This window comes from Castor canadensis, chromosome 14 (genome assembly GCF_047511655.1).
Source record: "Castor canadensis chromosome 14, mCasCan1.hap1v2, whole genome shotgun sequence".
NCBI lineage: Eukaryota > Metazoa > Chordata > Mammalia > Rodentia > Castoridae > Castor > Castor canadensis.
Genome location: NC_133399.1, coordinates 44,398,618 through 44,422,713, shown reverse-complemented (window position 1 = coordinate 44,422,713; position 24,096 = coordinate 44,398,618). Strand labels below are relative to the sequence as shown.

Here is a 24,096-nt window from a genome sequence, read left to right as displayed (position 1 = left end):
TAATCAGGATGGTGGCCCACACGCACTATCCTTGTGTTTGGGTGTCTGGTGTCCTCCCTATGGATCTGTCTCAGTCCAACAATTTATAGGGCCACAGATTCTGTGACAAAGTCACCTGAACATCTGAATAGAAAATACAACCTGGAGATAATTGACGATTGTGGCAGATCATAAATTCAGTTAAAGGACCCACCCCCCTTCTCCACAATATCATAAAACCCGCCCTTTTCTGTGATTGGGCAGTCCTCATAGCATGCCCATATTGGATTGGTCTTGAAGCCCTGAGTGACGTTAAATCGCACGAATCCATAGCTTCATAACTGAGCGAGGTCACAATGACAAGTTCCAAGCTGCAGGTTCTGAAGGGAGGACCTATCTATTTTATACAACACGTGTACTATCCTGAAGGTGGTAGCAGATTATGACTTAGAGCAGCAGGCTAGTATATGTTATGAGGTGAATTGTGTCTTCTCCAAAAAGCAACTTTGATTTTCTAACACAGGTTTATCAGCTAAGTTAAACAGGAGTCATACCAGCAATAAACCTCACTAAGGCAACCTGAACTGTCATTTTTTCTTTGCTGACTGCAGTTGAAGACTAGCTGTTGGACCGGTGCCGAGCCAGCCATGCAGCTGAAATTGAACCATCCACACCAGCACCTCCAGAAGCAGCGCAAACCACATTGTTGCTCGGCTGGACATATGAGGAACTTGCACCAAGCTGCTACAGGTCACCATCTAAAGGCCGAAAGTCTATCATTTTATCCCCATTACTATGGACACCTTTAGCATGTAAGATAAGCATCCAGAAGCATTTCTCTTAACTTCTTGCTCTCTTTTCTTTGTCACCATGATCTGAATTCATTGCATTTAGTTACAATAGTAGCTTAGACTGTACAACTATTGTGGATGTATTTTCCTCAAATTCAAAACTAATTTTAACCCAGTTAATTATGTGTGTTTGGGGGCAATCTGATTCCTTCACATTCCTTATTACAGGAAACAAACAGGACATGGATAGTCACAAGACAGGAACACAGAGATCAACATGACAACATACAAACTAGGAGAGAGATCTCAGGAGAAACAATGCCATGTAAAATCTTGATATTCCAGAATTATGAGGAGAATAATTTTGTGATATTAAATGACAACATTCAGAAGCTCATTGAGCCTTTTAGGAGACACATAGAATTTTCTTCTGCAGGAACTAAATGAGAATACAAGTTGGATGACATCAGATTTCTCTACCACTAAAAGCATGCACTGTAATAAGAAATGATATTTCCTATTGGAATATTGCTTCTTCCTTGAACTATGAACATGAATGAAGCCACATATGCTGATGGTGCTAGAGTGAGGAGTTATTTGAGATGGTGTGTTGTCAATAAATGTGTGAAATAGTTTGATATTATTTTTTGTGTAACCATTACTCTTTGTGAAAAATAATCTCTCCTGTAACATGGCAGTTTAATAAGAAAAGTTTGGGACTCTTACAACATACATGACATAATATTGCATTTCAGGTGGAAAGTTCTCTTTCTTTCAGTCTTTTTTTCAATTGTAAATGTATATAGATTATTCACACCTGGGATGCAGACTACTTACATCACCTGCATTTCATTAGGGGACAACCCATGACCCTCCCCATTCAGTGATTATTTGTGGTTGGGAATCACCAGGCTAAAGCAGGTTTTCTTTCTTCATTTTTTTGCTCTTCTATGTCTTAACCTCAGGGCCTACACCTTGATCCACTCCAACATCCCTTTTCTGTGATGGTTTTCTTTTCCAGACAGGGTCTCTGAAGTATTTTGCCCAGGCTGGCCTCAAAACGTGATCATCCTGATCTCTCCCTCATGAGTAGCTAAGATGATATGTGTGAGCCACTGTCACCCAGCTAGTGAAGGTTTTAAAAGCATCTGGAGAAGAAGATGCTCTCTCTGTAACCACATAGTTGCATCATGGCCTTTGTAACTCCTTTCCTTTATCTATAATAAACTCCATTACCTCCCTTACTATACTCACAGGTCTCCTGCCTGGATGTTTCCATGTGGGAATATTCTGATTAGAGACTGTAGGATCCTACAAGAGTAAGGCTGCTGATTCTTAAGTCTTGTATAAATTTTGGAAGGGTGGTGTTGACTTACACATGAGGTATTTGGAACAGGATTGTTTGGATTAGTGAAAAGTTACAATAAACATGAAAAGTGTGATTTTGCATTCCTGGAAATTTGTCAGTGGATAGTAAAGGAGACAAGATTTCACTGGAACCTGGAATGGGGGTCACATGAGTGAGAAAGCACAGGGTAGAGCACAGAGGTATCACCTTGTTTCCATCTGGGTCTTGGTTCCTTGGCGGAGACCTGTGGAGACCTTCCTGCACCCACTCTCATCCCACAGAGGTATAGGCCATTGCTCAAGGAATGGTGCACTTGTTATTGGTCCAAGGAGACAGGGTTATCAAATGACTCCACAATGATCTGTATGGAGCTGTTCAGGAGTACCTCTGAGTCAGGCCAGGAGGTATCAGCATGCTGCCTGGTTGTCCCCAAAGGGACATGGCCATTAGTAATTCTGCTACCAGATCAGGTCCATAGGAGCTCATGCTTATATCTTCATTCAGTGAGGAAGACAAATTATTGCCTGTGGTGTCTGGACCAACATCTAAGTAGACAAAGTGGACCGCAACATTTACTATATATTGTTCTTTAGGATGGCAAAGTATTTTTCCATTACTGTTAATAGTGCACAATTAAATTTTGTCTCAGAAAAATCAGAGGCCAGTTTCATGACTTCTCAGTATAATCATATGTAATGGGCTCATGTGGAAATATGGGACAGTGTGTATAACCTGCTCTCAAACAGTGTGTTAGAGAATCCCTGTAATTTTGGGGAATCATGTAGGCACCCTCTTTCTAAGATGGAACAGAATTTAAGTCTGAATGGATGGATATTGTTTTGTTTGTATAAAATCTAAAGATGGAATGAGCTACTTCTGGTCACTTAGTGTGGTGAGATCCTTTCAACTATTTAATTTCCTTGATAGATACCAAGTTTAAATGCTATGAGCAGGCAACTCAAGAAGAAGCAAAGTCAGAACTATAACATTTATTGTTTTAAGAGAACAGTTTAAGACACTTATTTGAAAGAAAAATAACAGGTGACCTTATAACACATCCTAATTTCATGATCTTCAGTCCAGAGGATACTCCATTTATGATATTTGCCTTATCAAAAATACATTTCTTGCTAAGCACCATTTGCTCATGCCTGTAATTAGACAGCATGCAGAGGTCAGGAGGTTCACAGTTTGATCCTCTTTGTGTTTGATGGAGTTTTTTGAGATCAGATCTCAAGAACTATTTGCTCAATTGTATTTGAACCATGACCCACCTGATCTATGCCTTCAAAGTAGCTAGAATTACAGGTTTGAGACACTGGTGCCTTGGTAGAAGTGACCACTGAGGATTTGACTGTGAATGTCACACAATAGTGTTTTGAGTGGGTAAGTATATGGCAATATCTTATAAACGAACAGATCAGCACTTTCCATAAAGGCCCCAAACACCAGGCTCTCATGATGGAGAGTTCAGTACACCATCAGGTCATCATACTGATTTGATAGTTTTCTGACCTGCCAGTGTCAGGAACACAAATAAGTGCCTCAATATGCAACTGACAGACATATCCTACAACCAAAGAACTATGTGTTCCATGTCTTTGAGGGGAAATTTCCAGACATGCCATAGACACTTGCTACTTTTTCACACACAGATTCTCACTAAAAAAATCACTGGATGCTGTGTAGAGGGCAGGGGGATCTGCACAAGTGGTGGAGTACTTGCTTGCATAGGAATTGTAAGCTCAAGTTCAAACTTCAGAGCCACCCAAGACATCAAAAAATGTGTAGAACTGAATGTGTAAGTTAAGACTTTGACCAATACAGACATGGAGCCAGTAGCCTGTACACCCAACACTCTGGAAGCTGAGGTAAGAGGATCACTAGTTTCAGGTGTGCCTAAGTTACATGGTGTGTTCAAGGATAGTCTGGTCTACAAAGTATGATGCTGTCTCAAAATACAAATAAAGTAGCAGGGAACAAGTGTGTCAGGCCTGCCATCCTAGCTATTGAGGAGACAGAGATCAGAACGATCACAGTTTGGGCCCAGTAGGACAAATAGTTCACAGAACCTTAAATTGAAAATATCCAATATAAAATAGGGCTGGCCAAGTGGTTCAAGTAGCAGAGCCCCTGAATAACAAGTTTGAGGCCCTGAGTTCAAACCACAGTATTACCAAAATAAATTTTTTAAAAAAGAGTTAAACAAGAAAGTGTGAGGAATGACTAGAGCCTGTCAGACCCCTACGTCTTTTTTCTTCTTTTTCGGTGATAGTGGGGCTTGGACTCAGGGCCTCACACTTCCTAGATTTCCTAGGTTTGCTAAGCCAGCACTCAAGAACTCAGGCCACTCCACCAACCCTCTCTAGGTCTGATACATCTAGTGCAGCAAACATTATAAAGCAACACCTCAGTTTGACATAGGTATCATGTGTGTATGTTGTTTTACATGGGGACATGTTCTGTAAAGGAAAAATTTAAATTTATCATAAAATCTATCATTACATGACACTAATGTAAATTATAAGGCTATCATATTGAAATAATAAACAACAAGGTATCACAATGTAAATATTCATAAAAGAATGTATTTAGATATAAGTTCTGTATTGTTTACTATGTGAAAAATAAAATTAAGTGTGAATAAACAAAATAATTCAAAAAAAGGCAGATTTTGTGACTGAGGACATAGTACAGTGGAAGAGTGTATACCCAGAAAGTGCAAAGCCCTGAGTTCAACTCCCAGCCTCTATAGCACCTATAGGGTGCTCAACTATCCCTCCACTAATGGACAAGCTAAATAAACATCTACTCACTTTCAAGTCCCCGTAAAAGTCATAAAGGCATTGAGAGACCTCTACCCTGGGCAGCTGAGAAAACATCCACATCCAAAGAGCATGGAAAGGTCAGGGGCAGGTTGGCATGTATCCTACCCTGGCAATATGCCCAAGAAAGAATGCCAAACACCCGGCATCACTCTGAAGTGAGAAAGATTGGGAACAGAGTTTTACTCCCTGGCTCAAAAGTGGTATGTGGTTGTAAAATTCACCTAGTACTGGTTACAGACAGCACTATGCATACATGAGTCTTTCAGACCACCAAAAATGTGGTGCTGTTACTGGTCATGCATATGTACTTCCATGGGCTTCAGTGTCGAGAAAAAGGGAGGAAAGAGGCTAAAACCCAATTTCTCCATGCAAGGGATTTCCAGCACAGTTTGCAAAACAGCCAACAGTTGAGTTTCCATCTAGCCAGCTGCAGGCAGTTGAGAGGGACAAGAATAAATTAAAAGAATAAATAAATCCAACTACCCTCATTTCCCCTAGACCAGTATATTTCAACCAGCCTGGACAGGCACTCAGCACTTCTGTGGCTCCTCCACAGTACAGCACACTGACACTCCAGATGACCAGTTGTCCTGAAAGGAGTTTGTCCATGAACTGGCCCTGCAGCTGTAACACATTCTGTTCCATGGAATGCATCCTTATCCTCCAAACTACAGAGCAAAGCAGAGTGGGCACTTAGTAATTTCTCTGAATTGGAGAAGAATGATTTTTTCATTTATTATTTTACTTATTCAAAATTATTGTTGAACTGGGATTACAATGTGACATTTACAAAAATTCTTACAATGTATCTTAGCTGAATTCACCCACTCCACCATTCTTCTTTATTCTCCCTATCCCCTAAATGATCAGTTTTAAATAGGCACACTGACATTTCTATGGACAGAGAAGGTTTAAGCTTCAGCAGAGATCCCTGTATTTTCCCTTAAGAGGTTCATGGTACAGTCCTCCATTGGCTACTTGACAGCCTGGTTTCTGACAACTTTGCCCTGGGGATTTTTGTGCCAAATAGCAGACAACATAGAGCCTGAGCACAGTTATCACAATGGCTATTATCAAGAAGTTGAGTGGCCAGGCAATAGTGGTATAGTCCTTTATTCCTCTCTCCTTGAAAGGCCGAGATAGGGAAGATCCAGTTTTGAGGCCAGCTCTGACAAAGTTTTTTGGGGAATACACCTCCAAAATAACTACATCAACATGATCTGGAAGTGTGGCTCAAGTGGTAAAGTGCCTGCTTTGTAAGAATGAAGCCCTGAGTTCCAACCCTGGTTCTGCCCACCCCACCCCCAAGCTTCCAAAAAATTTGAAGGATAATATATTTTTGAGAGGGCACAGATATAGCAAGTATGGAGCATTGGTACACTGCTGGTGAGAATAAATCTTAATACAACCATTTAAGACATACCTTGAAGGTTATTCCAGTTATTTAAAACTAAACATTGAACTGCCAGATGATCCAAAAAATCACAATTCTGGGAAGGAATCTAAAGGAGATTTCAGAAAGACCAAGATGGCTGCACTCTGATGTTCACTTTAACAGTAGGTACAGAAGCTAAGATATAAAAACAATTAAATTGTCTTTTTCAAGAGTGTTACCCATGATTCCTCCCAGCTTTACTAGAGGCTCCAAATCCACACTCAGGCTGTTCTATGGGAGAAGTCCCAGGGGTTGCTATAAACTAGATATACTAAAGGACCAGACACAGGGCAGATTTGGTACCTGATGGCAATCAGTTAATTCTGAAATCATGGATCAGAAAGGTATGTAAAGACGTTCAGATTTGGTGCAAGTGCCCAGGGGACGCAAAAAGAGAAACAGAATTTAAACAAAAAAGGGATTCTTCTTTCCTGCCTCGCTGTAATGTGCACAAACAGAAAAATATTAAGGGTCCTTAAAAATCCTTGTCTCCAGTACTTGGAGGAAAAAAGATGAAATACTGTCTAAGAACTGTATCATGAGCAAAAAGTAGTTAAAAAGTGTGGAAAGAGAAGTCGGTAATGGGGAATGCGGACTGGCAAGTGATTTAGGAATTTGTTGTTAGAGGAAAGAGGCATGGGATGGGGGTGGGGGAGGTATGGGGTTGGTGTTTGGACTTAGACTGCTTTCCACATGTTTGGAAAGCTGGGGTCCAAACAGGTGCATGCAACAGGAGGAAGGCTGATTAGGGACCCCAAGGCCCACAGATCCTACTACCTCACACCCGCACACCTCCATATTACCTATATCTAAGGAGACCATTAGACACGTGCCCTGCCCTGGCTGCATGCCCACCCCCCTCCCCCAACCAGAAGGGGATGATGGTCACCCCTCCCCCAACCCCCACAGCTAGAGGTGACACCAGCCCAGCTGTCCTAAAGGAGGACTCTGAGACATAGTGAGGAGGCACAGCACAGGCACTTGTTGATCTAACATAATTTCTTCTCTGGTCTTCAGGGTCCATTAAACCACGGGCAGTGAAGGTTTGAGGAAATGCACCTCATCATCAGTGTTTGCAGGTATTCATAAGTATGGGTTCTGCTGAAAGGTACTTTTCTTAGATGAAAGTCCAGAAATTCACTTACTCCAAAATAGTTAATATTCATGGATCACAGCCACTCTGTGGGTGTGTTTATGTGTGGGGGCGCATGTGTGGTTAAAAGTATTTCCTGGATCAGTGTCCATTAGATGCTCAGTTCCTAATAATGCCAGTCAGGAATGCTACTTGGAAGGCAGTAATTTTGGGTTTTTCTCCAAATTGCTATTCCCTAGGTCAACTGTAATCAATTGTCTGAGGAGGAAAGATTCAGTGTTCCTCAAATATGGCCAGTGTATGTCAGGCTATCATGATGCATGTATGTACGTGCATCGTTAGCCTGCTAGAATTGATTTCAATTCAAGTGATGGCTTCAGGCACTGACTATGGATTAGGCTTTAGTGTTCCTTGGCATAATGGTGGTAGTATGTCTTCCTTCCAAGAAGACTGGTGGAACCGATCTCACTTCACGTGTTTTTCTTTCTTTGATCCTTTCTAAAGTGGTTAAAGTGACCCCTCAGTAGGTTCCCACCTGATATCAGCCTTTGCAGATAATAGTGGACATGTGTTGAAGTACAGGTCGGATTCCTGGGGGTGTGTGTGTGAGTGTGTGTGTGTGTGTCTACCTGTCTGTCTGTCTTTCTTTGTGTGTATGTGTTTGTTTTTGTGTCTGTGTTTAATATTTGTAGTGTCTCCATGTATTAATTTCTTTGCTGTTTCTCATAAATTCTCATATTAGCAACTATTTCACACTCGTTGAGTGTATCCGCTGCATAAGCATGCAGAAGTCTCCTTGAATCAAAATCTATCTTTAACACTGTGGAAATAGATGGAATGTACAAGGCTGTGTGATGTTCCATGGCTTCTAGTCATGCTCACTGTTGTAATTAACTCCATAGAATGTAGGAAATTAACATACAAGATAACTATTAGTACATCACTAATTTTGTGTGTGTGAGTGTGTGTGGGATATTTGTTGTTCGGGTTGCCATCACTGATTTGTAGGAATTAGGTTCCTTCCCGAAGTCACTTGAGGAACAGCCTTGTGTGTCTCTTACTTTATGTCTTCGGTTCCATGAATGAAAGGTGTACTGTGATTTCCCTCAGAGAACCTTTGCAGATTTGCATGTCCTTCCTGAGAGTTTCATGCTTATTCCATAGGTTGTGGTGTTCCTGAAACCTGCCATTCTTCCGAGAGGTGCTAAGAATTTCAGTGACTAGAGAAACCTAAGCATTCCTTGGCTATAGCGTGTATGCCTGTGTATTTCTCAGATCCAAGTGAAGTAATTTCTGTGTCGAGAGGAAGTGAATTTATGTGGTCACCTTGAGGGTCTTGCCAGCCAGTGTGTGTGTTTGCATGTTCTGTTCAAGTTAGGAACACAATAGCCTGGAAAACAGCCCCAGGTTCTCACTTTGTGATATTTTGGGTCCACATATGGGAATACCCTCCCAGATGATGGGAGATGTAGTTCTGAGAAGGAAGTTGCCTCATCCAAGGTTCAGGGAGTTTTCCTGGCTTATTTACCTTCAAAGGGCTTGAGGTGTTTGTGTACTCACCATGTGAAAGCCTTCCTGTCCTCCAAAGTGTGGGTTCCAGATTGGCAGTAGTTTGGAACATGACAGGAATGTCATGCCAGGGCACACCTTCTCCCCAGCCCCCACCACGCATGCATGGGAGGGGGGGGGTGGGGGTGTTCACGGCCACGGCCGGCTAGACATTCTGTGCTCATGCAGGAGGAGGGCTGCCACCATCAGGGATGTGCACGATTTCCCCCTACCCCACCCCCTTCCCAAACTCAAAAAAAAAAAAAATTCCAAAACACTACTGCCCACCATGCCCCCGCGTCCATCACATCCCGGCCTGCACACTAGTGAACGAAGGAAGCCCACGGTGAGTGTCTGTGGTTGTGCCAGGCTGCAGGTCTGTTGTACCCCTGATCAGTTATTCTGATCTGAAGATTTTGATGTTCGAGGCATTAAGATAATAGCCTGAGTTGCTCATGGAGTTTTTCATCAGGATGTCTGAAACCATTAAATATAATGACGATGACCATAAAACTCTCTTTCTGAAGCCCATAAATGAATAACGCCTGGAGGGAGAATTCTGTGACATCGCCATTGTGATTGAGGATATAAAATTCAGAGCACATAGATGTGTTCTTGCTGCCTGCAGCACCTACTTTAAAAAGCTGTTTAAGAAGCTGGAGGTGGATAGTTCTTCAGTCATAGAGATAGATTTCCTTCGTTCTGACATATTTGAAGAGGTCCTGAACTACATGTACACAGCAAAGATTTCTGTGAAAAAGGAAGATGTTAACTTGATGATGTCATCAGGTCAGATCCTTGGTATCCGATTTTTGGATAAACTCTGTTCTCAAAAGCGTGACGTGTCTAGTCCCGATGAGAGTAATGGTCAGTCAAAGAGTAAGTATTGCCTCAAAATAAATAGCCCCATTGGAGATGCTGCTGACACTCAGGATGATGATGTGAAGAGATTGGGGATCAGGATGACAGTCCTTCCGATGACACAGTAGAGGGTACCCCCCCAAGTCAGGAAGACGGCAAGTCACCGACCACCACACTCAGGGTTCAGGAAGCTATTTTGAAAGAACTAGGGAGTGAGGAGGTTCAAAAAGTGAATTGCTACAGCCAGGAAGTAGAATCCATAGAGACCCCAGAGTCCAAAGATTTAGGGTCCCAGACCCCTCAAGCCTTAACATTTAATGATGGAATGAGTGAGGTGAAAGATGAACAAATGCCAGGCTGGACAACAGCCGCCAGTGACATGAAGTTTGAGTATTTGCTGTATGGTCACCATCGGGAGCAGATTGCTTGCCAAGCCTGTGGCAAGACATTTTCTGATGAAGGCAGATTGAGGAAGCATGAAAATCTCCACACAGCCGACAGGCCATTTGTTTGTGAAATGTGTACAAAAGGTTTCACCACACAGGCTCACCTGAAGGAACACCTAAAAATCCACATGGGGTATAAACCCTACAGTTGTGAAGGATGTGGGAAATCATTTATCTGCACCCCAGACTTAAAGAAGCATGAGAGAGTTCACAGTAATGAGAGACCATTTGCATGCCATATGTGTGACAAAGCCTTCAAACACAAGTCCCACCTCAAGGACCATGAGCAGAGACACAGAGGGGAAAAGCCTTTTGTGTGTGGCTCCTGCAACAAGACCTTTGTGAAGGCATCGGATCTGAAGAGGCACAAAAACAATATGCACAGTGAAAGGAAGCAGGTCACCTCCAGTGCCCTCCAGAGTGAGAGTGAACAGTTGCAGGCTGCAGCAATGACTGCTGAAGCAGAGCAGCAGTTGGAAACAATAGCCTATAGCTAGAGGTGATGTGACAGGAACACTTGGTCTGGGAGGAGGACACTGGGATTGCATTGGTTATAATCGGTGGACACCAGTGACTTGTGTTTTTGTGGAAATGCATGGAGCATTTTACTCACTGGACTTAAGGCAGTGCTTGGTTAGGTATTTTAAAACTTTTCAAGGAAATTGTGTACCTAAGTCCTGACCAAACAGTCTTGTGGTGTCTAGTATTCATGTTGCCAGTAAGTTTCCCTCCCCTTTTTTTATGATTTTAGTTTGAGAACTGCGGTGTCCAGTTTAAAGTGAGAGACTTTTACTATATTTTTAATTCTTCTACACTTGCCACATCGGTGAGTGCACTGCACAGAATAATAATTGAGTAAATTGATTTCCATATCATCACGACTTATGCTGACCATAAGTCCATACGTGTGACTTATGGTCAAACAGCAGTTTTAATAATTTAATAAAAGTACTTCATGAAAGCGCAGAAAATGCTGACGGGTGGTTGACCAAGAAGACTGCGCAAGTCTCAAACCAAATTCTGGAAATGTGGAATGGTATTAGATTTATATTTGGTTTGTTAATTTTTTATATCACTGTTTTTCACTGTTTCTGTGGACAAATAATAATTGCTTTTCTGAAGTGTTTCTTCATTTTAGTTGCCCCATACCTACTCCAAAAAGTGTAGTCACACATGCTGAAGGCTGAGTGAATCTACCAGGGTGCTGAGATCTTGGGACTAAGTTTTTAGATTCTTCTTTTGGGGAGCATGGCCATGCTATACTAGTGGGAATTTGTGGACTGGATCAGTGGTGAGAGGAGTAGAAAAGGCTCTCAGACAAAGTTTTCTTGTGACAATTCTAAGATGTCCTAGATCAGAATAATTCAATGATTTTGAAATTGGGTTTGTATGTAGGATGAAAGTTAAGACAAGAAGCAGATACATTTCTGCAGAATGCCATCAAGCTTTGGGCTCTCTGCAGCCTGTGATTTACCCATAAAGGAAATGCACTATGCTTACTTGAATAAATTTAAATTTTTAACTGTAAATATAGTGTTGGTTTTATGTAAAAGCAGACAGCTGCACTTTTTTTTGCATATTGAAATTAAAATACTTTCCATCAGCAACAAACATCAGACTGTTTCAACCAATATTTAAAATTGCCAGACCAAATGTTATGTTTTCGAAGAATATTTCATTGCTGGTTACAGTTTTAAATAGAAGTTGATTGCCTTTTCATAGCCGTAAGTCAGAGCCTCTGTTTCAGATTTGGTGTAATAAGTGTTCTTTTAACCATTTCCTTAGGAATATATTGAAATGCCAACAATTGTTTGAATTTTCTGTAAGAAAGTATTAGTCAATTATTTTAGAAAATGTACAATTGTAGAAAATGCCAACTTTTAAATTTCATGTTTGGTGCTAGGATTTTTCTTTTCTTTGAAAATACATTCACTTCATTTCATAGCTTCCTGCATTAACACCTGTAATTACTATTGTGGAAAATTTCATTTTTTAAAATTGGTGTATATGTTATGCCAGGATTGTAGGATGAATATGCTACCTATTAAATTTTTTTATTTATTGGTAAAAATGTTTAATTTAGTTAAAAATTAATTTTTCTTGAAAGTTGTTTATTCTGTACTAAAATAGTCCTGTCACTGTGTTTATATGCTGTTAGTAGAAAGGGAACTGACTGCTGTTCCTGGGCTGTTTTAACCAAAACAAAGGTAAAATAATTTAGCATCCTGTGGATAACTACTTCAACAAACCATATTTGGGGCCTTCATTTTTTGTATATAAAAGAAAATATACTTCTAAAAAAAAAACCAAACAAACAAAACAAATGTCATGCCAGTTTAACCTTGAATGATCTTAGGAAGGAACATGGAGGAGAAAAACAATCCCCAGATCAGAAGATCTTGCCAGGAATTGCCACAAAGTGGCTGGAGACTGGAGGGAGAGGGGCCATAGAGGCAGTGTTTATGTGGTCTGACCAATCAGGAAAAACTTGGCTGTGATGTCACAGTGGGATCACAGCCCCTGGAACATGGAGAATCCTGAGGCCTGTTCCTATGGCAGCGCAGTGAGCCATACAGGACAGAGCTAGAGGTAGGTGCCCCTGTCTTGTGTGGAAGACTTCTCTTTTAATTGGGTCCTAGGGATATGGGGCACACATGGCAGGAGCACACATTGACCTGAGCACATCAGGATCGGGTGATTCCATTCTTCACAGCTAGCTTAAACTATCATTCCATACAGGTTTTAGTGTCCACAGGCCTCTGTGTCATTTGGGCAGGGAACTCACCAAGCAGAACAGGCCGCCTGGATGTCACACTTGTGTACAGGCAGCCTTGGTTTCTGCTTCTAATCCTGACCATGTGATCTCAGGGTGTGGTTCTAGTGGACTGGCAAGGGAGGAAATGATTACATGGAGGCACAGCACAGGCACCTGTTGATCTGACATAATTTCTTCTCTGATCTGCAGGTCCATTAAACCAGGGGCAGTGAAGGTTTGAAGACATTCACCTCATTCGCCAGTGTTTCCAGGTATTCATAAGAATGGGTTCTGCTGAAAGGTACTTTTCTTCGATGAAAGCCCAGAAATTCATGAAAATAGTTAATATTCATGGATCACAGCCACTCTGTGGGTGTGTTTATGTGTGGGGGTGCATGACTGGTTTAAAATATTTCCTGGATCAGTGTCCGTTAGATGCTCTGATCCTAATAATGCCAGTCAGGAATGCTTCGTGGAAGGCAGTAATTTTGGGGTTTTCTCCAAGTAGCTGTTACCTAGATCAACTGTAATCAATTGTCTGAGGAGGAAAGATTCAGCATTCCTTGAATATGGCCAGTGTATGTCAGGTTATCATGATGCATGTATGTACATGCATTGTTACCCTGCTAGAAGTGATTTCAATTAAAGTGATGTCTTCAGGCACTGACTCTGGATTAGTCTTACTTGTTCCTTGGCATAATAGTGGTAGTATGTCTTCCTTCCAAGGACATTGGTGGAACCGATGTCCCTTCACGTGTTTTTCTAAGATTTTTCCTTTCTCAAGTGCTGAAAGTGTCCACTCAGTAGGATAATGCAAGGATTTCATCCGTTGCAGATAACATTCGACATGCCTTGCATACAGGCAGGGCTCCTGGGTGTATGTGTGTGTGTGTGTGTGTGTGTGTGTGTGTGTGTGTGTGTGTGTCTGTGTGTCTACCTGTCTGTTATCTTTTTGTGTATGTGTCTGTCTTTGTGTCTGTGTTTAATATTTTGCAGTATCTTCATGTATTAATATCTTTGCTGTTTCTCATAAATTCTCATACAAGCAACTATTTCACACGTGTTGAGTGTATCTGCTGCATAGGCATGCAGAAGTCTCCTTGAATCATAATGTATCATTAACTCTGTGGAAAAAGATGGAATGAACAAGGCTGTGTGATGTTCCATGACTTCTGGATGTTGCTCTGGTGTACAGGCAGCATTGCTTTTTGTTTCTAATCCTGACCACATGATCTCAGGGTGTGGTTCTACTGGACTGGGAAGGGAGGAAATGGTTACATGGAGGCACAGCACAGGCACCTGTTGATCTGACATAATTTCTTCTCTGGTCTGCAGGTCCATTAAACCATGGGCAGTGAAGGTTTGAAGACATTCACCTCATTCACCAGTGTTTCCAGGTATTCATAAGTATGGGTTCTGCTGAAAGGTACTTTTCTTAGATGAAAGTCCAGAAATTCACTTACTCTAAAGTAGTTATTATTCATGGATCACAGCCACTCTGTGGCTGTGTTTATGTGTGGGGGAGCATGTGTGGTTTAAAGTATTTCCTGGATCAGTGTCCGTTAGATGCTCTGATCCTAATAATGCCAGTCAAGAATGCTTCCTGGAAGGCAGTAATTTCTGGTTTTTCTCTGCCTTGCTATTCCCTAGATCAACTGTAATCAATTGTCTGAGGAGGAAAAATTCAGCATTCCTTGAATATGGCCAATGTATGTCAGGTTATCAAGATGCATGTATGTATGTGCATCGTTACCCTGCTAGAAGTGATTTCAATTCAAGTGATGTCTTCAGGCACTGACTCTGAATTAGGCTTTAGTTGTTCCTTGGCATAATGGTGGTAGTATGTCTTCCTTCCAAGAACATTGGTGGAACTGATGTCATTTCACATGTTTTTCTACATTTGATCCTTTCTAAAGTGCTGAAAGTGTCCCCTCAGTAGGTTCATGCCAGGATTTCAGCCTTTGCAGATGATATTCGACATGCATTGAAATACAGGCAGGATTCCTAAGTGTGTTTGTGTGAGTGTGTGTGTGTGTGTGTGTGTGTGTGTGTGTTTGCGTGTGTTGTGTGTGTGTGTCTACCTGTCTTTCTGTCTTTCTATACACCAACAAGGAACCAACTGAGAAGGAATACATTGAAACAATTCCATTTGCAACAGTCTCAAAAAAAAAAATGAAATACCTTGGAGTAAACTTAGCAAAAGGTGTTAATGACCTTTACAACAGAATTACAAACCTCTGAAGAAAGAGATCTAGGAAAACTACAGAAGATGAAAAGATCACCCATGCTCATGGACTGGAAGAATCGACATAGTAAAAATGGCTATACTACCAAAAGCAATCTACATATTTAATGCAATTCCCATCAAAATCCCAATGACTTTCATCACAGAGATTGAAAGATCTACCCTTAAGTTCATTGGGAAATACAAGAGACTGGGAATAGCCAAGGCAATACTCAGCAAAAAGAGCAATGCTGGCGGTATTGTGATACCTGATTTCAAACTATATTACAAAGCAATAGCATGAGAAACAGCATGGTACTGGCATAGAAAGTGACATGAAGACCAGTGGAACAGAATAGAGGACCCGGATATGAATCCACACAATTATACCCACCTTATTTTTCAGAAACGGGCCAAGTATATATGATGGAGAAAAGACAGCCTCTTCAACAAATGCTGCTAAGAAAAGTGGTTATCCATCTGTAAGAAACTAAAACTAGATCCAAGTCTATTACCCTGTACTAGTATCAACTAAAAATGGATCAAGGACCTTAAATCAGACCCAAAACTCTGAAGTTAGTACAGGAAGGATCAGGAAACACTTTGGAACTAATAGGTATAAGCAAGGACTTCCGCCATAGAACCCCAGCAGCCCAGCAACTAAGAGAAAGAATGGACAAATTGTTCTTCTTAAAATTAAAAAGCTTCTGCACAAGAAAAGAAATAGTCTCTAAACAAAAGAGACCACTCAAAGAGTGGGAGAAAATATTTGCTAACTATACATCAGACAAAGGACTGATAACCAGAATACATAGGGAACTTAAGAAACTAAATTCTCCCCAAATCAATGAACCAATTAAGAAATGGACAACTGAATTAAATAGAACTTTCTTAAAAGAAGAAATTCAAATGGCCAAAAAACACATGAAGAAATGCTCACCATCTCTAGCTATAGAGGAAATGCAAATAAAAACCATACTAAGATTCCACTTCATCCCTGTTAGAATAGCCATCATCAAAAACACCACCAACATGTGTTGGTGAGGATATGAGGAATAAGGAGCCCTCATACACTGCTGGTGGGAATGCAAGCTGATGCAAACACTCTGGAAAAAAATCTAAAGACTTCTTAAAAATCTAAACACAGACCTGCCATATGATCCAGGAATCCCACCCCTGGGGAAATACCCAAATGAATGCAACACAAGTTACTCCAAAATCACCTGCACACACATGTTTACTGCAGCACTATTCACAATAGCCAAGTTATGGAAACAACCAATATGCCCCACTACTGACAAATGGTTTAAGAAAATGTATTTATACACAATGGAATTTTACTCAGTCTTGAAGAAAAATGAAATCTTATCGTTCCCAAGTGAATTGATGGAATTGGAGAACATCATTCTGAGCGAGGTTAGTCAGACTTAAAAGACCAAAAATCGTATGTTCTCCCTCATATGTGGTCTTTAGATCTAGGGCAAATACAGCATGTTGTAGGACTTGGGTTATATGACAAAGGGAGAACACATATGGAAGGTACGGGTTAGATAGAAAACCCAAAACATGAAAGCATTTGATGTCTCTACTGCAGAGGAATTAATACAGAAATCTTAAAGCAATAGACATCAACATGAGAAGGGGATCAGGAACTAGTGAAAAGGTCAGGTAGAGATGAATCAACCTGGGTTGTAGCACATTTGTACATGAAAGCAATGGTAGGATTCTCCCGGTATAGCTGTCCTTATCTCAACTAGCAAAAATGCTATGTCTTTCTTATTATTGCTTATTTCTATTCTTCAACAGAATTGGAGAAAAACACAGAACAGGTTCTGGCTGGAAGGGAGTTGAGAGAGAGGGAGAGAGTAAGGGCTGAGGCAGGAGGGAGAAATGACCCAAACAATATATGCACATGTAAATAAATGAAAAAAATAGCATTATATTTTTGTGTCCTTTAGATCTAAACATTTTGTGTTTCAAGAACCACATTAATATTACTTTTAATTTCAATGTATTGGTTTATATTGTTTATAGTCTTCTTTATACTGTTCCATTGTCATTACGAACGTTTCACAAAAAATAGCATAACTTGGGACTTTGCTTTAAATCTGCTTCAGTATAGTTTGTCTTTGTTTTTGTTTTGTTTTGTTTTGTTTTGTTTTTTGTAGTACTGGGGCTTGAAACTCAGAGCCTTCTCCTTCATCCACTCCATCAGCCCTATTTTTGTGTAGGGTTTTTTGAGTGGGTCTCATGAACTTTTTTGTTTGGGCTGGCTTCAAACTGGTATCCTCCTGATTTCTGCCTCCTGAGTAGCTAGGATTACAAGCATGAGCCACTGGTGCCTGGCCTATATCTTGTCTTTTAAGAGGACACTTTAAAGAAATGCCTCTTCAGGATTTGTCTGGCCTTACATCTGGGAGCCTTCCTTTAAAGAAAAATAAATAAACATACAAAAACTTTCTATCTTTTCCTTGCCATCTTCTCCCTTTCTATTTCTCTCTTTCCTTTTACTCTTTTGGGCAATTCTTTGACAAATGTATAGCACTACTTTAATAAAGGCTTTTAACTTTATCTCTGTTCCAAACATAAAATTCAGGAACTTTATATTTTTTGAAGATATGAATGATGGCAAAACTTACAATTCTCACATTTGTCATTTCTTTCATGTAATAAAATTTGCTTAATGTTTACTCATATCCATATTACATTGATTAAATATTGACCTAATATAAGCCAGGCATTGTGGTACATGTTTGTAATACCAGCTACACAGAAGGCATTGCCAGGAGGATCATGAGTTCAAGGCCAGCCTTGATGGCCTCATAGTGGTGAGACCATCTCTCAAAAAGCAAAGTAAAATTAAAAATGCAGCTCAAGTGGTGTCTGTTTACACAGTATGCACAAGGTCCTGGGATGGACCCTCAGCCTAGCAGATATAGATAGATAGATAGATAGATAGATAGATAGATAGATAGATACAGATACATAGATACATAGACAGATAATAGATATAGATTTGCTATACAGAAATCAAATGTAGAACTTTTTACTGAGCAGCATTGTTTCATTTACTTGGTTCATATGTCACTTAAATTTTATTCTGAAACTCCTCGTCATTTTTTAAAAATACTGCTTTGTCTTATGCTATTTTTTAAAAAGGGAAATCATTCAATTTCTCAACAATACTATCAGTATTTTATTTAGTGATGTGTTTAACTTTTTCAATAGCTACACTAGGCAAAAAACTAGCAGGAGCTGGTTTTTTCCTTATTCCAGCATTCAGTTTAAGAATTTTCTTTCATGCTTTGCCTAGTAGAGGTTTTCAATGTTTCTAGAATTTTCATCGATTTCATTTTATAGGCAAGAAAGGCACATAGCTAATGGGTTTCTCATGAGCATAAATCTGCCCATGTCTTTGAATCCCTGGCGATTTTAAGATATGGAAGTTTTAATTCTTTCTTTTAAAAAAATTATTATTATATCATTTATTCACATGTGCATAACATTGTGTCATTTCTTCCCCTTGTCCCCCTCCCCCAACCTCTAGCTCCTCCCCCCTCACTTCCAGGCAGAACCTATTCTGCCCTTATCTCTAATTTTGTTGAGGAGAAGACATAAGCATAATAAGGAAGACAAGGTGTTTTTGCTAATTGAGTTAAGGATAGCTATACAGAGAGATCCTAGCGTTGGTTTCATGTGCAAATGTGTTACAACCCAAGTTGATTCATCCCTAACTGAATCTTTACACTGGTTCCTGATCGCCTTCTCATGTTGACCTCTGTCGCTTTAAGGTTTCTTATTAGTTCCTCTGGAGTGTGGACATCAAACACTTTCATGTTTTGGGTTTTCTATGTATTCCTATATCTCCCATATTAATTCTGTCTTTAAGATCACTTTTTGGAGGCCTAAAGAGCACAAGCTTCAGGCCACCCTGGACTATAACTAAGATTGTCACAGGAAGCTAAGGTCTGGGAATATAGATTGGGGCAAGATGACTGCCAGAATAGATGCTTGCTTCAGTACCACACAGACATACAGAAACACATACAGACATACACACACATGCATACACACAGACATGCAATGACACACACACAGACACACACAATCACTTTTTAAATGACTTTTATTAAAAGATTCCCATATCACTACTACATCAATTGCTGAAAAAGAAAATAAAATGTAAAGACATTATCATTCCCATCAAAAGGAATTCTGAGCAAGTTGATGATAAATGAATCATTGTTTGTATTTAATTCACTTTCTCATCAGCATTAGTCTCAGATTGAGGGGCACAAAGATTGAGAATGGATTTATCAGAACAAGAAAATAGAATACATCTCTGTCATGTGCAGTGGTTAGGTTCAAAGCCTTTTACATTAATTCCTGTGCCTGAAGACTTAGACAAGAAGATTATCAGGGTGGCTTGTTCTCCGTACATTCATTTGTTTAAGTGTGCTAATCCTGGTTAAGTATAATTCCAGCCTGGACAGTACACACAGTGTCCTCAGGCTTAGACTATAGCTGCAATTTCCTTCACTAGACACTGTTATCCTTTGGAAAGTGAGTTTGTTTTGAAATAATATACCATATGCAACAATGTGGGTTATTATCTAGTGGTCTCTCTCACTCTCTTTATACACACACACACACACACACACACACACACACACGCACACACACACACACAAATAGAGAAAGAGAGAGATACAGAGATAAAGTTATTATTTGATAATATGTACTGAATAACTATTTGTATGTCTTTTTTTCCATTAAGTAAATGTTATCTAAATTGGTAGCCTTTGTGTATCCATAGACTTTCTATGGATATGCGTAGGATCAAAGATCTAAAATTCATTCATTTTGTTTCTTTATGATCTACTTATGATATATTTTGCTTAGTGAGTAAATGGGTTTGTCTTGACTCCGTACCTGTAATAGACTTTATTTTTTACTTTTTGTATTTTTCTTGGTGGAACTGGAACTTGAACTCAGGACCTCATTCTTTCACTTGAGCTATGCTCTTGGCCTTTTTCTTTTATTTATTTTACAGGTAGTGTGTGCCTTTTTTTTCTTGGGGCTGGCCCAGGACCAAGATCTTCTTAACTATGCCTCCTGTATAGCTGGGATTATAACACCATGCCCAGCTTATTAGCTGAGATGGGGTCTTGTTGACATTTGCCCAGGCCCAGGCTGGCCTTGAACCTTGATCCTTCCAATTTCTTCTTCCTGAGCAGCCAGAATTAAGGTGTGATCCACCTTACTCAGCCTGCCTCCCGTTTTGTTTTGTTTTGTTTTCCTTTTTAAAATTTTAAATATAAGCCTTAAGCAACTAAAAGCTGAAGTTCCAGGGTAAATTGAAATCTATACTGGGAAGTAAAATATTAAGAAGTAGTTAGAATATGCAGAATGTAAGTTGTCAGGTTTAATTTTACCTCCTTCTCAATTCTAACCATTTATGTATTCCATTCATAACACAAAATCTGTCATTATTCTTGATGATTAATATCAGGTAATTAAAATATTTTACTATGCCTTCTAGATCTGTTCTTGCTTCTACTTCATTGATCCAATGCAATCATATTGAATTGAAATTTGCTTCAGCAGTTTATGATAAATATAAGAAAACAAATTACTTCATTTTGGAAATGTTACATCAGATAAATTTCTTTAGTCACCAGATGATTATCAATTTCACATGTATTTTCTATAGACCTTACCTGTGACAGGATGAGTTTTTTTAAATTTAGAATTGCAAATTGCCAAAAACTGCCTCATTAAGTCTTTTAGATATTCTATAATAATTTAGTATATATAATTTGGATATTATGTAATAACACTATTATATTAGTATATAATATCACATATTATAGGTAATTATATAATAATTTATAATGTATAATTAATATATATAATATGTAACATGTAATTAATATATAATATGTGCATAATATAATATATATCATACATATATAATATAATATGTTATACAAATACATAATATAATATAATTATGCTATAACACAATGATATTATTATATACTTGTTATATAAAATATAATATAATATATAATAATATAATATTATATAATAATACTAGTTTTTAATTTTCCTTTTTTTCCCCTCACATATAATCTCTTTGTCTGTTTGTAGTGCTGTAACTCAGTCTTGAAAGTTTATAAAGAAAAAACCCTGAATTTTCATAATTTATTTTAGAAATGGCACAAAAATTATTTTTTTATAATTTTGAAAGCTCAAAAGTCCAAAATCAAGGTTTGGTGACTGAGGAGATCTGCTTTCTTCTTCCTTGGTTCCTTCGCCTTGCTACTGTGACCTCCAGAGGGTAAGGGGAAGAGCAAGTGGGATTTGTCTAAGCTTTTACATTCAGGCACACTGATACGTGCATACATATCAAGGTCATTCTAAAAGAGCACTTTGGTTTACTTACCTGATATACAGTGCTACATAGTTATAGTTATGGATATAATTTTATTTCATCAAGTAGATCTGACTCTAAATCCTGTTTTTATTACTTATTTGTATTGCGGTCTTTGTTTTTTTATACTCCATTCATAAACAGTCATAATACCTATTTTTCATGTTGCCATTTGTAAGATTAATTAGCATTGTGCTTAAATAGTCACAACTAATGTTTTTATTATAACACTATTAAATATTTTTAACTAGGAGTTGCATAATAAATGATAATTGGAATCTCAGCTTGGAGTGTGACTAAAATGAATGAATACAAATTTAAGTGGAAATTGTATGCTTTAATTTCTGGGTACTTTGCAATTCTAAGTAAGGATAGAATGAAAATAAGTAATATAAAATGATATTTGAGATTTTCTTCTTCTCTAAATTTAAATAAATGCAGTTATTACTAGCTGACAGACCACTTAATGGGAAGAGTACATTTCAGACTCCTTCCTATCCCAATATTTTCACTTTCCAAGGGAAGAAGGACAAGAAGTTTCCAAACTAATGGATAGTTGTGGATTAAGAGGGCTCTAATTATTCTTTGAGAACTGCAAGCAACTGCATAGGCTAAAGTAACTGAAACAAATATTTTACTGTAAGGTAAAGAGAATATAATTGGCTAACAAGTTAAGTAATTGCTTAAGTGATTTATTCTTCAAAATTACATCAGATATTCATGAAAAGAACTTTTTATCACTGAAATCTAGAGTTGTGTGGTTGAAAGATGCAGGTAAGAGTCACATAAAGTCATTTAAATTTAGTCTAAAATTCAGTTCCTCAATTATATTAATCACATTTCAGTCATACAGCCACTTGGATTGTAACCACTGACATGCACACATCAGAAGAGGATAAAGAGATCATTACAGAAAGCTCTGTTAGACAGCATACCATCCACACACCACTGCTTTTTCAACTTTTTTTTTTTTCTTCCTGTACCTCTGAAGAGTCTTTTGGAGATTATGTTCTTGTTGCTTATAGATATAAATAGATTAGCCCTATTCCCTTGAGAATGCTTAACATAGGTCTATAGAAAGAGAAAGCTATTGATCCAAAAGCTAACACTATGAGAGGTAAAACAGCATTTTGCCATCTGGTTTTGTTCACGAAATTTTTGAACCATTTACTCAATTTTACTTTCCTAAATGTCAAGTAGTTATAATGAATAGTTGAAGTAAATTTTAGAGATTGGCCTGGACTGTTGTATTTCTCTATTAATATTCAAGCAAAATTACTTGCAATGAAAATATTTTCGGACTGGGGATGTAGCTCAGTGGTTGAGTGTTTGCCTAGCATGTACAAGGCCCTGGGTTCGATCCCAGTACTGCAAAAAAAACAAACAAACAAGAAAATATTTTCAATTTTTACATCAAATGCAAAGTATTGACAGTAGCTACTATGTTATCTATCATCCTTCCATCTTCCTGTGAATATCTCATAAGTACCAGGATGTGAAATAGACAACAAGAGGCCAAGGGAAATTAGTTTCTAGACTAGTATGAGGTAATGGTAAAGTCAATGTCTTTACATCTCAATCCAAAATCCACATATTATGCTAAGTAATATTGTCTGACTTACGAAAATGAAGTAGTATGCTGGTTATCACTAACTCACAAAAGTCAATTGTAAAATTTTCAAACTTTTTTAGAGCATATTGATATCACATTGTTACCCTGAAAACAGCTAAGGTGAGACCATGTACAATACAGAAGTTAGAAAAAAATAAGAATAAGTGATTGAATTTTTCCCCATAGCAACAGTTAATCAGTAATTGAGAATGCATCACTGCTAAAAATGTTTTTTAAAAAGAGCAAGATTAATCTATCAGATTCAATTTTCCTAACACTAAGGCTTCAATCAAACCCCTGATAGTGAAGAAATTGACTCAAATGGCAATAAACTCAATTTTTCCTAGTATTCCAAGAATCGATGAGGTACCTTGAAATAACTCAGTATTTAAAAATTTTTAGAGTGGAGAATCATTGTTGGCATCTGTTACTATCTATCAATAGGACTAACATACAGTGTGTTAAGCTTAATAGTGTTTGTTTTACAATTAACACTGAGTTAACCTTCATCATTAACCAAAATTTGTGAGCCACACATCATTTTCCTGGATAGGGACAGAAAAATGACAAATGAAAGAGGATGATCTGGCATGTCATTACTTTCCTTTTTCAGCTACACTGGTTTTCTAACAAGATCATTCTAGTGACACTTGGCCTTCACATATCATGTGAACACCCCATACTATGGCAAAGATTTTTGTATACATTGAAATGACTGTTTCTTAAATGACTTTTTTCCT

At 38.7% G+C, this 24,096-nt stretch overlaps 1 long non-coding RNA gene and 1 pseudogene across 3 annotated transcripts in view; both read left to right on the top strand.

The window, feature by feature from the left end:
• LOC141416834 (uncharacterized) overlaps positions 1-24,096 on the top strand; it is a 97,155-nt gene that overhangs the window by 41,963 nt on the left and 31,096 nt on the right. Inside the window, exons 2-5 of one of the 3 annotated variants that reach the window (XR_012441405.1) lie at positions 591-791; positions 7,399-7,460; positions 13,295-13,356; positions 14,420-14,481. This is a non-coding gene — a long non-coding RNA (uncharacterized lncRNA). Of the gene's footprint in view, positions 1-590; positions 792-1,791; positions 4,331-7,398; positions 7,461-13,294; positions 13,357-14,419; positions 14,482-24,096 lie in introns of those variants that run through there. The other 2 variants (XR_012441406.1, XR_012441407.1) reach the window with 2 other exon arrangements.
• On the top strand, positions 9,478-12,350 carry LOC141416407 (zinc finger and BTB domain-containing protein 14 pseudogene; annotated as a pseudogene).